At 45.3% G+C, this 10,482-nt stretch overlaps 1 protein-coding gene across 1 annotated transcript in view; it reads right to left on the bottom strand.

Moving 5' to 3' along the window:
- Positions 1 to 10,157, bottom strand: part of rab3da (RAB3D, member RAS oncogene family, a) — a 62,826-nt gene extending 52,669 nt beyond the window's left edge. Inside the window, exons 1-2 of the mRNA XM_048521817.2 lie at positions 10,136 to 10,157; positions 7,456 to 7,498 (exon numbers count right to left, since the gene is read on the bottom strand). The gene's annotated coding sequence lies outside the window, so the exon portion shown is untranslated. The remainder of the gene's footprint in view (positions 1 to 7,455; positions 7,499 to 10,135) is intronic.
- Positions 10,158 to 10,482: the final 325 nt, after the last annotated feature.

Genomic DNA, 10,482 nt, shown 5'->3' on the forward strand with positions numbered 1-10,482 from the left:
AGATGGTGCTGAGCTCACATCCCACTCGGGGATTTAATGAAGCAAAATCCAGGCTGACACTACAGTGCTATCCTGTGGGAGTGCCACACTGTGGGATCTGCTACCTTCCAGATAAACCGAGGCCCCGTCTGCTTTCTCAGGTGGAAGCGAAAGATGCCGCGGTGTTATTCTGAATAGGAGTGCGGCACTTCTTAATCAAGTTTTACTGATATCGATCTATTAACTAACATCACAATAACCTGCTTGTTATTGCATTTCTGCGAACTTGTTCTACCATGAACTAGTGTTTCCTACTTTACAGCACTGTTCATAAAAGTACTTCAGTGGCAGTAAAGCATTCTGAGATATCTGGTGATCTGAAAAAGCTGCTTGTAAATGGGATCATTTAACTTATGATGTTGAATCAATTCAGCCCTTCAGTTGCACCAAGTACTTTTCATCAACAAGTGAACAGTTAGCTACCACAAAGTTTCAAATCGGCCAGAGTTCACCTTCAGCTAATACCGACAACTGGCCTTCCTGATTTAAGAACTTTACCCTGCGACAGAGGTTGGAAGAGAAACTTTCACATAACAAGTCCTCTTTGGGGTGATATTTTAGGGACAACTTTCATTTATATAGCTTCCTTTGACATAGTAAAATACCCCGAGGAACAAATCATAAAATTTGACACTGAGCCACTTTAAGATGATACCAGGATGACCCAAAGCTTACTCAATGACGTTGATGAAAGATGAGGGTTAAAGAGGGAACACTGGAGCCATCAGCTACAACATGTGTTGGTAATGACAATATTTTTCATACAATATGTCAATGTTCCGTTGCTCCGCTTGGTTTTACAAGCTGTAGTTTTAGTGCAGCAATTGATATATATTAGGGTCTTTGGATCTATCAGCTGATGCATTCAAAAAGCCCACTGAAAAGTTCCTGCAAAGCTGCCGCGGTGTTTTGAAAAGAAAAACAAAGAAGTGAACTGAGAGCCTTTTGGAAGTGGGAGTGGTGACTATAGGCACGGAGATAGAGCGAGATATTCAAATATTCTTTGGTAGAAAGGAGTGGTAAGCAGTTCACACATCTGAAGCTAAACTCAACATATATCAAACACTTAGCTGACTCTACAATTCAAGAGACTGTTCACTGTCAGCATCTACTGATCCATACTTTGCACCAGAGCTCCATGCTCAACTGCTCCAAATCAAAGCCAAGTCCCCACACTCATTATACTGAGCACAGGAAACATGCAACTTGGTTTACATATGCCCTCAGTGAACTGGGTTTATTGTCAGATTGTAAGAGATAGGAATGGGTTGGTCCCTCAAACCTCTTCCAACATTCCACACAATCATGGCTGATCAGATGATCGAATCCTATTTCCCACCAATCCCCAGATGACAAACTTACTGATTTCAATCTTGACGACTGTCAATGACTGAGCATCCACAGATCTGTAGGATTGAAAAGTCCTCAGCTTCACAACATCAAGGGAAGAAATTTTTTCTTGACTCAGACATGGATAGATGTCCCTTTAACCCCAAGGCTTCTCCTTGGCTCTCCATTCAGGGAAAATACTCATGTGTATCTCAGAAAATTAACAGTCGACATCTCACAAAGGCCTTGTGACCCAAAATGTTCCTCTCCACAGATATTGCCAGACCTGCTGAGAATTTCCAGTATTTAGTTTCATTACTTCTGATTTTCAGAATCGGCAATACTTTTTTGTCATAAAACATTTAATGATAGTCCTCCTGCGTTTAGTCCTCAATATCATTTGAGCAGCTTGTTTTATTAAGTCACTAGCAGCCCAGGTCCCTTCAGGGTGATAGGCCAAAGGGAAGATATTGGTGTAATGGCAATCTTACTGGATTGGACATCTACAGGCCCAGGCTAATGGTCTGAGAACATGGTTTCAAATCCCACTGTGGTAACTGGTGGAATTTGAATTCGATCAATAAGTCTGAACTGTAAAGTTAGTCTTCGTAATGATGAGCATGAAACGATCATTGTTTGTTGTAAAAATCCATGATGCTCTTTAGGGTAGGAAATCTACCATCTTTATTTGGCCTGGCCTACATGTGACTAGACCAACAGCAATGTGGTTAAATCTTAACTACCCCCTGAAATGACTAACCTAGCCACTCCTTTCGTGGGTCATTCAGCATGGGAAACAAATAGCCAGCAAAACCCACATCCCATGAAAGAAGGAAATGAAAGGAAAGGGCACTGTTCTCATCCTGTCTCACGTGGCAATGTTACAAAGCACCAATGTCACGGCATGTTTCTGCTATTCACTCACGGGATGCTTCTGTCACTGGCTGGGATTAGCAGTTTTTTTTCCTTGTCCCTACTGCCCCTTGAGAAGGTGGTGGTGAGCTGCCTTCATGAACCGCCACAGTCAGACCTACAACATTGTCAGCAAGGGAGCTCCAGGATTTTTGACCCAGCGGCACTGAAGGAACGGTAATATATTTCCAAGTCAGGATGGTGAGTGGCTCAGAGGGGAAATTGGAGGGGTGGTTGTATCAAAGACTGTAGGAACTGCAGATGCAGGAGATTCTGAGATAACACAGTGTAGAGTTGGATGAACATAGCAGGCCAAGCAGCATCAGAGGAGCAGGAAAGCTGACGTTTGAGGCCTAGGCCCTTTCTGATGTAGGCTCTAGGTCCAAAACATCAGCTTTCCTGCTCCTAAGATGCTGCTTGGCCAGCTGTGTTCACCCAGCTCTACACCTTGTTGTCACAGAGAGTGGGGGGTGGTGTTCCCTTATATCTGCTGCCCTTCTCCTTCTAGATGGAAGTGGGTTCAGAAGGTGCTACCCGAGGTGTCTGGGTGAAATTCTGTAGTGCATAACATTGACAGAGCGCCCTGCTGCTACTATGCTTCACCGATAAAGGTGATCGCGGTGCCACTGAGGCTGGCTGCTTGAACACATCTCCTCAACAAAACATACAACTGGATACAACTGGAATTTCCATCCAATCAGGAGGCACCTCTCCTGATTTCACAACGTTCCCCCCCTAGTGATTCAACTGTGCTACTTACATAGACCTGGAAAGGTCTTTGTTTCACTCTTTACTTAGTGCTGAGCTGGATTACCTTTGCCACGGTAACGTCATGGAGCGCCATTTAACTTCACTAACCCCAGGCTAGGGAGTGGATCTGATTCATCCAAATCCCTACCTCCGACAACTATCTCTTTGTTGTGTACAAAGCTAAGCTGGTGCTTTTAAAACACAATACGGCCTTTTAAAACATTTCAAGACCAGTGTCTTAGTACACTTAAAGTGGCAGAACTATGAGTGTGCAGATACATTCAGATGACATGCAACTACACAGTATTACAAAAGACAGGTCACATGGAGTACAGTGATAATGGAAACTGCAGATGCTGGAGAATCCAAGATAACAAAGTGTGAAGCTGGATGAACACAGCAGGCCAAGCAGCATCTCAGGAGCCCAACCAAATCATGGCTTTGAGGACTGGGGCAGGGTCATGATGAAGGCAGCATTTTAATTACTTGCAGGGTAGAAAGGAGAGCAAAGCTAACTGAAATACAATAATTCCTCCATCTCTAACCTGCCCACAGAACCTAAGATCACCCTTGCAGTCCCCACATTGTGGCTCAGCAGGAAATGTTCATACTGTTGAGTCTGAGGATAATAGGTTTAATTCCTACTCCAAAGAGTGAGGCTCAAAAATTAAGGCTGACGGTCCCAGTGCAGCTCTGACAGAACTCTGAGCTGTGCAAAAGAGAGACCTGCATTTGTAAAGCGCTTTCCATGATAACCTCATGACGTCTCAAACTGCTTTACAGCAAATAAATTATTTTTAAAGTGTAATCACTGTTGTAATGTAGAAAATATGGTGGCTGTTTGTACGGGTGGTGGCACTAGGGTAGTGTCACTAGGTCAGTAATCCAAAGGCTGAGTCCCTTACTCTCAGGGCAACTGATGGAATTTGAAGTCAATGGAGAATTGAAGTCTGGCCTTGTTATGGAAGAGGTCATCAACTGTTGCTTAAAACACCATCATAATGCCCTTTAGGGAAGGAACTCTGCCATCCCTACCTGGTTTGGCCTATACGTGACTCCAGACCCCACAGCAATATAGCTGACTCTTAACTGCCCTCCAAAACGGTCTAGTATACCGTTCAAAGGCAATGGATAAAAAATGCTGGCCTGCAACACCACCATCTCATGAAAGAATAAACATTGAAAAGTGGCAATGTAATCATGTGCCGATAACCTTTTTCTTGGTGATGCTCACTGAGGGATATATCGACCAAGGCACCAGGGCAGTATGGTGGCTCAGTGATTAGCACTGAGTTTGGTATCACCCTCGGGTGACTGTCTGTGTGGAGTTTGTACTTTCTCCCTGCGTCTGCGTGGGTTTCCTCCGGGTGCTCCGGTTTCCTCTCATATTCCAAACAGGAGCAGTTTAGATGGATTGCCCATGCTAAATTGCCCATCGTGTTCAGGGATGTGTAGATTGGGTGAGTCAGAGGGTGATGGTTCTGGGTTGGATGCTCGGAGGGCTGGTGTGGACGTTTTGGGCTGAAGGGCCTGTTTCCACACTGTAGGGATTCTATGAAAACTTGTTCAAAATAGTGCCATGGGATTTTGATTCCTGATCAGGCACATGGAGTCTTGCATTGATACTGCATTCAAAACGCAGCTCCTCCAATAGCACAGCACTCCTCAGCACTGCACTGAAGCATCAGCTCGGAGTTCTGCTTCAAGCCCCGGAATAGAAATTCAATCTAGAACCTTGAGATTTAGAGGTGAATGTGGTCCAAATGATTTGCAGTTGTAGTTCTGATTAGACTTTGAACCTGGACCCTGCTGGGTCTGCCACTGTCTGACCAGATCAGTGGTGTGTGTGTGTGAAGAAAAGCAGGAGAGTTCTTGCTGGTACTTGGCCAAACATCATTCCTCAACCAACTTTAATATTGGAAACTGTAATAAAAAAAAACAGAAAACACTGGAGAAACTCAGCAGGTAGGCAGTGCCCATGGAGAGAGAAAGCAGGATTAATGTTTCGAGTCCAGTATGACTCTTCTTCGGGAGCCCCACTGGAGCTTTTGGGATCTTGCTGTGCACCACAGATTTGCAATGTTGGCTCCACTTTGGGATGCCTGGAAGTTGTGAGTGACACTGTCGAAATGTAACCCTTGTTTATTTGCCTTACTTTGTGCATTGTGCAGGGACCATTCTCCCTGACTCTGTGGTGAGCACTCTTAAACTCCCGTTCATCGGTCTTTTCTGCCGGGGAACGGTGTGAGATGTAATGGAGTTTAAAGCAGCAGGAACAAGATGACAGAGAAGCTTCAGAAACCCCTCCCAACAATGTAGCTCAGTAATTACTCACAAATGAAGACAGAACCCAGTGCAGGATACACTGCTTCACATGCAGTGTATCTCCAGGCAGTGGGAGTGGTAGGGACAGAGTTAGTCAATTATATGGTGAAAGATAAGAAAGGAGGTTTGTAAACTCGTAACATTGGAAGTACAATAACTGATGGGCAGGGCAGCACGGTGGCTCAGTGGTTAGCACTGCAGCCTCACGGCACCAGGGACCCAGGTTCGATTCCAGCCTCGGGTGACTGTCTGTGTGGAGTTTGCACATTCTCCCCGTGTCTGCGTGGGTTTTCTCCGGGTGCTCCGGTTTCCTCCCACAGTCCAAAGATGTGCAGGCTAGGTGGATTGGCCAGGCTAAATTGCCCATAGTGTTCAGGGATGTGAGAGTTATAGGGGGATGGGTCTGGGTGGGATGCTCCAAGGGGCAGTGTGGACTTTTTGGGCCAAAAGGCCTGTTTCCACACTGTAGGGAATCTGTAGGGAATCTAATTGTGAAAGTTAGGGAGTGTGTACCTCTCTGAGAGCCTCTTGTGAACATGGGTGAGGATCTTGAAGCAAAGTATGGTGGCTAACTAGAAAGCTATTGGAAGTTCCTGGCAGAGTGTGGGCCAAAAGTAACCAGGTCTGGTGTGAGCTGCAGCTTATGAGCAGAATGACAAGGGACAGAAAGGGTGGTGGAGAGTACTGAAGGGAGGAGGTCACTTTCTGGGAAGGAGTCACTTGGGGAGGATTCCTGGAAAAGCGGAGAGGTTCTGGATGTTCCCTGCAAGTGCAAAGCTATTTTCTCAACTCTTTCTTCCACCCCAAAGCTCACTGGCTCATTTTTGTTACCTCCAGCTCATGTAATTGTGCATCAGTTTATTTGTTTGAGTTTTGGGCAGCACGGTGGCTCAGTGGTTAGCACTGCAGCCTCACAGCACCAGGGACCCGGGTTCAATCCCACCCTCCGGCGAATGTCTGTGTGGAGTCTGCACATTCTCCCCGTGTCTGTGTGGGTTTCCTTTGGGTGCTCAGTTTCGTCCCACAGTCAGAAGGCGTGCAGGTGGAGAGGCCATGAGAAATTGACTCAGTGTTCAGGGATGTGCAGATTGGGTGGGTTAGCCATGGGAAATACGGGGTGGGGTCTGGGTGAGATGCTGTTCAGAGGCTTGGTGGGGACTGGATGGGCCGGATGGCATGCTTCCCCACCGCAGGGGCTCTACGATCGACCACCTTTCGCCCTCCAGACGTTGAGAGAAACTCAAATGAGCTCCTTTCCCTTAATTTCTCCTAATCCCTTTTTCCCTCCAGCCCTCATTCCTCTCTCCTGTTTCTCCAATTCTCTTGGTCCCACCATTGCCCACTCATCCTCTCCATCTCAGGCCACTTCTCCCCAGCCTCCAGCTGCTTACACGTTCCCTGCCTGTAATTCCAGCTGATTTTGGAAACGAAAAGATTTATTTTTCAAATCCCACCCTCTCCCCGAACCTTTTTAAAAATGCCCTGAAATAAAGCTCCATAGAGCGGGCTGGGAGAGTATGAAGACTCATTCAAGTGGTCCGTTTTTGACGGTCTCTCGAGGCGGACTCGGACTGAGCCTGTTCCCAGGGAGAGTTTAAGGAAACACTGGGGAGGGGTTCCGGAGCAAGGCTAACAGCTGCTAACGTTCACTTTAAAACGCTCCTTAAAACACTACAGATCCCGCTCTTCAAATTTAAACAAAAAAACAAAACATGATGATGGGGAGAAGGACCACATCCCGCAACTGTGTGTCCCTTCAAGTGAGCTAGAGAAATTAAAATAATTGGTAAAAACAACACGCACTCTGATAAAGAGAAACTTCACCGAACCGAAAATAAAATCACACCCACAAGCATCCGATTGAGATTAAATGGCAAAAAAAATCACCGAATGGAGACTTTAGCTATTTCAAAGTCTTGTGATGTACTTATTACAAATGTATCTGTTAAATATTTACCATTTTCCTATCCCTTGCTAAACAGCAATTTCGGTTTAAATAATAAGCAACTTTCTCGATTAAGAATCAATTTCAGGAGATCATTTGCTTGCGGAACCTTATACAGAGGGGCTGCTTCGGCTAAGATGCGGGGTTTTCCTTACCTTGTGTCTACGTCCCTCCGTCTCCTCTCCTACTTAACCGGATCTGCACACAAGGGAAGGAAGGTGTGAGCGTGTGTGTGTATATATATATGTGTGTGTGTGTGTATGTGTGACTAACACAATACCAGACTGCAGCAATCAACCTCCAACATCATCCACCCAGCAAGAAAAGCACACACATAGATATACAGCCATCTACAGATCAATCGATCGAGGAACACAAGTACAGCGAATTGCTGTGAAATTTACGAAAGGGGAACAGAACAGAACGTCCGTGTTTGCCTATGCTCAACCCTGTCTCAACTCTAGGTCTCCCCTCCCTCAACCGAATCAGTCTATCTCTTGAAAACAGCCTCTTTACCCAAGCAATTGGCCGCCTGTCCTTATACCTCCTTATGTGGCCTTAAGAAGTAGAAGCAGGAGTAGGCCATTCGGCCCGTCGAGCCTGGTCCCTCCGTGCGATAGAATCGTGGCTGATCTGGCATTCCTCACATCCACTTTCTGCCCATTCCCATGCTCCCCTGACTGATCAGGAATCTATCTCTGCCTTAAATACACGAGGACTCTGTCCCCACAGTTCTCTATGGCAAGGAGTTCCAAAGACTCACAACCCTCTGAGAGAAGAAATTCCCCCTCAGTCTTAAATTGACTCCTTTTTATTCTGAGACTATGCCCTCTGGTCCTAGATTCTCCCATGAGGGGAAACATCTTCTCAGCATTTACCCTGTCCACCCCCTTAAGAATCCTCTACGTTTCAATGAGATCACCTCAATCTTCTACACTCTAAGTCAGCAGTTACATCACACCGGGGTATAGTCCAACAGGTTTATTTGAAATCAAGCTTTTGGAGCACAGCCCCTTCATCGGGTGATGTTCTTCACCTTGTTAAAAATCCAGTAACTCCCCTGCATTCATGTTAAGTCAACACTCATGAAAGGAAGTAAACAAACCAATATAATCAAAGAAAATGGGAGGAGTTAAAAGAGAAGTTGTTGAGGGGGATTCTGAGGAAGGGTCACCGGACCCGCAATGTTAACTCTGTTTTTTTCCTTCACAGATGCTGCCAGACCTGCTGAGCTTTTCCAGCAAATTCTGTATTTGTTCCTGATTTACAACATCCACAGTTCTTTCGGCTTTTATACCAACTTAGTCGGTCTTTAAAAAAGAACAGATCAGTTACAAGGAATCAAAGAGTTTGAAATTTGTGTTTTTTTTTCTCTCTGTAATCAACTTTAAGCAGTGTGCCATGGGTTTGCTCTCGTTTGTTCTGCAGACCCTTGGAAACATGGCCTTAGACGGAGCAGTTTAGTTACGAAGAGAGGCTGGTTAGGGTCAGGTTGTTTTCTCTAGGGCAGAGAAGGTTGAGTCAAGGGGGCATCTGCCTGACATGTATAAGATTATAAGGAACATGGACATAGTGAATATGAAACAGCTATTGCTCTTAGCTGAAGGGTCGGTAATGAGGGGACGGTGGTCATCATTGGGGTTGAAGGTTTTGAAGGGATTTGAGGAAAATAAATTTTACTCATAGGGCAGGAAACATCACAGTTTTTTTTAAAGTCTGTGGATACACAAGCTGTTGGAATGTCATTGCATTCAAGGCTATGGGCTATGTGCGGGAGTGTGGGACTAGTGCAGCTTCAATGGGCTGAGGGGCCTCTTCTGTGCTGTGTGACTAAGTTTGTCGCAGTTACTTGGGGATCAGTTGCAGTGCTGGTTATTTGCAATGCAAAGCACCTACGCACAGAGAGAATTTCTGCTCGGCCTAGATGCTATTCCCAGGAATAGATTCATATTCCAATGTTGCAGAGTTTGGGAGAGAGTTCCAGCTGATAGTAAAAATGATATTTTACAAAGTCTGCAGACACTCCTTACGTCATTACGCCAGATCTCGCTGAAACTCTTTTTGTTTAAATAATTTGCACCAGTTTTAAATTCTCATGAGAATTTAAGTTCTTTATGGATTTGGAATTTGCACCCTGCAATCTTCCGAAACAAGTAGCACACCCAGCAGATATGTCCCAGGTATGTCAATCATGAACAACCACAATAGATCCCAATTATGTGGGAATGGAGAGGCACTGAACATTACAAACAATTCTTCCCTCTCCCTTCCAACCCTCTCCCATCCTCTGACTGGGAACCTCTATCGTACAGCCTACTCCCATCTCCAGGTTGTCAGAGCAGCTCTCCTTCAGATGAGCCAGTGAGTAGGCTCTGTTTGCCCTCTTGGGTGGCTGTTAAAACAAAAAAATAGCCACACTTGCTCCAAGCAGTTCTCCCCAATGCCCCGGGCCAATAATTAACCAATAACTGGTCATTATCATCTGGCTCACTTTTGGGGAACTTGCTGTGTGCAAATTGCGTTCTGTGTTATCCGCATTAGAACACAAACTGAAATCTTAAACATTTGTCAAACCTTTAAGGAAGTCCTGAGATTTAAAATCCACTACATTAAAAAAAAACACAAATAATTACAATTTCAGCAAGGAAGTGAATTCGAAAAGGAATAATTAGTAGGATTATGGGGAAACGGCAGGGGAATGCAGACTGATAGGATACTGTAGCTTCTCCAAATAACGGGCATAATCGAGCAAAATGGCCTCCTTCGATATAAATTCTAATACAGTTTTACAATGCAAGTCTTCTTTTCGATTTGAAGATGCAATCTTCCTATTACCTCTGAGTGACTGCTGCTCGCGTTCCGGCATTCCTCACTGACAGTCAGTGTGCGCAAAGGGATCTGCCCTGTTAAACAATTCTGCCATCTAGTGACTAAAATGTGAAGTGCTGCAACAACGACCAGGACTGACTTAGACCATTTCTCCGGAGATAGTAGGAACTGCCAATGTTGGAGAATCTGAGATAACAAGATGTGGAGCTGGGTGAACACAGCAGGCGGAGCAGCATCAGAGTAGTAGGAAGGCTGACGTTTCTGGCCTAGACCCTTCCTCAGAAATGGGGGAGGGGAAGAGAGTTCTTAAATAGATAGGGAGAGGGGCAGGCGGATAGAAGATGGATAAAGGA

Source organism: Stegostoma tigrinum, chromosome 35 (genome assembly GCF_030684315.1).
Source record: "Stegostoma tigrinum isolate sSteTig4 chromosome 35, sSteTig4.hap1, whole genome shotgun sequence".
Classification (NCBI taxonomy): Eukaryota; Metazoa; Chordata; class Chondrichthyes; order Orectolobiformes; family Stegostomatidae; genus Stegostoma; species Stegostoma tigrinum.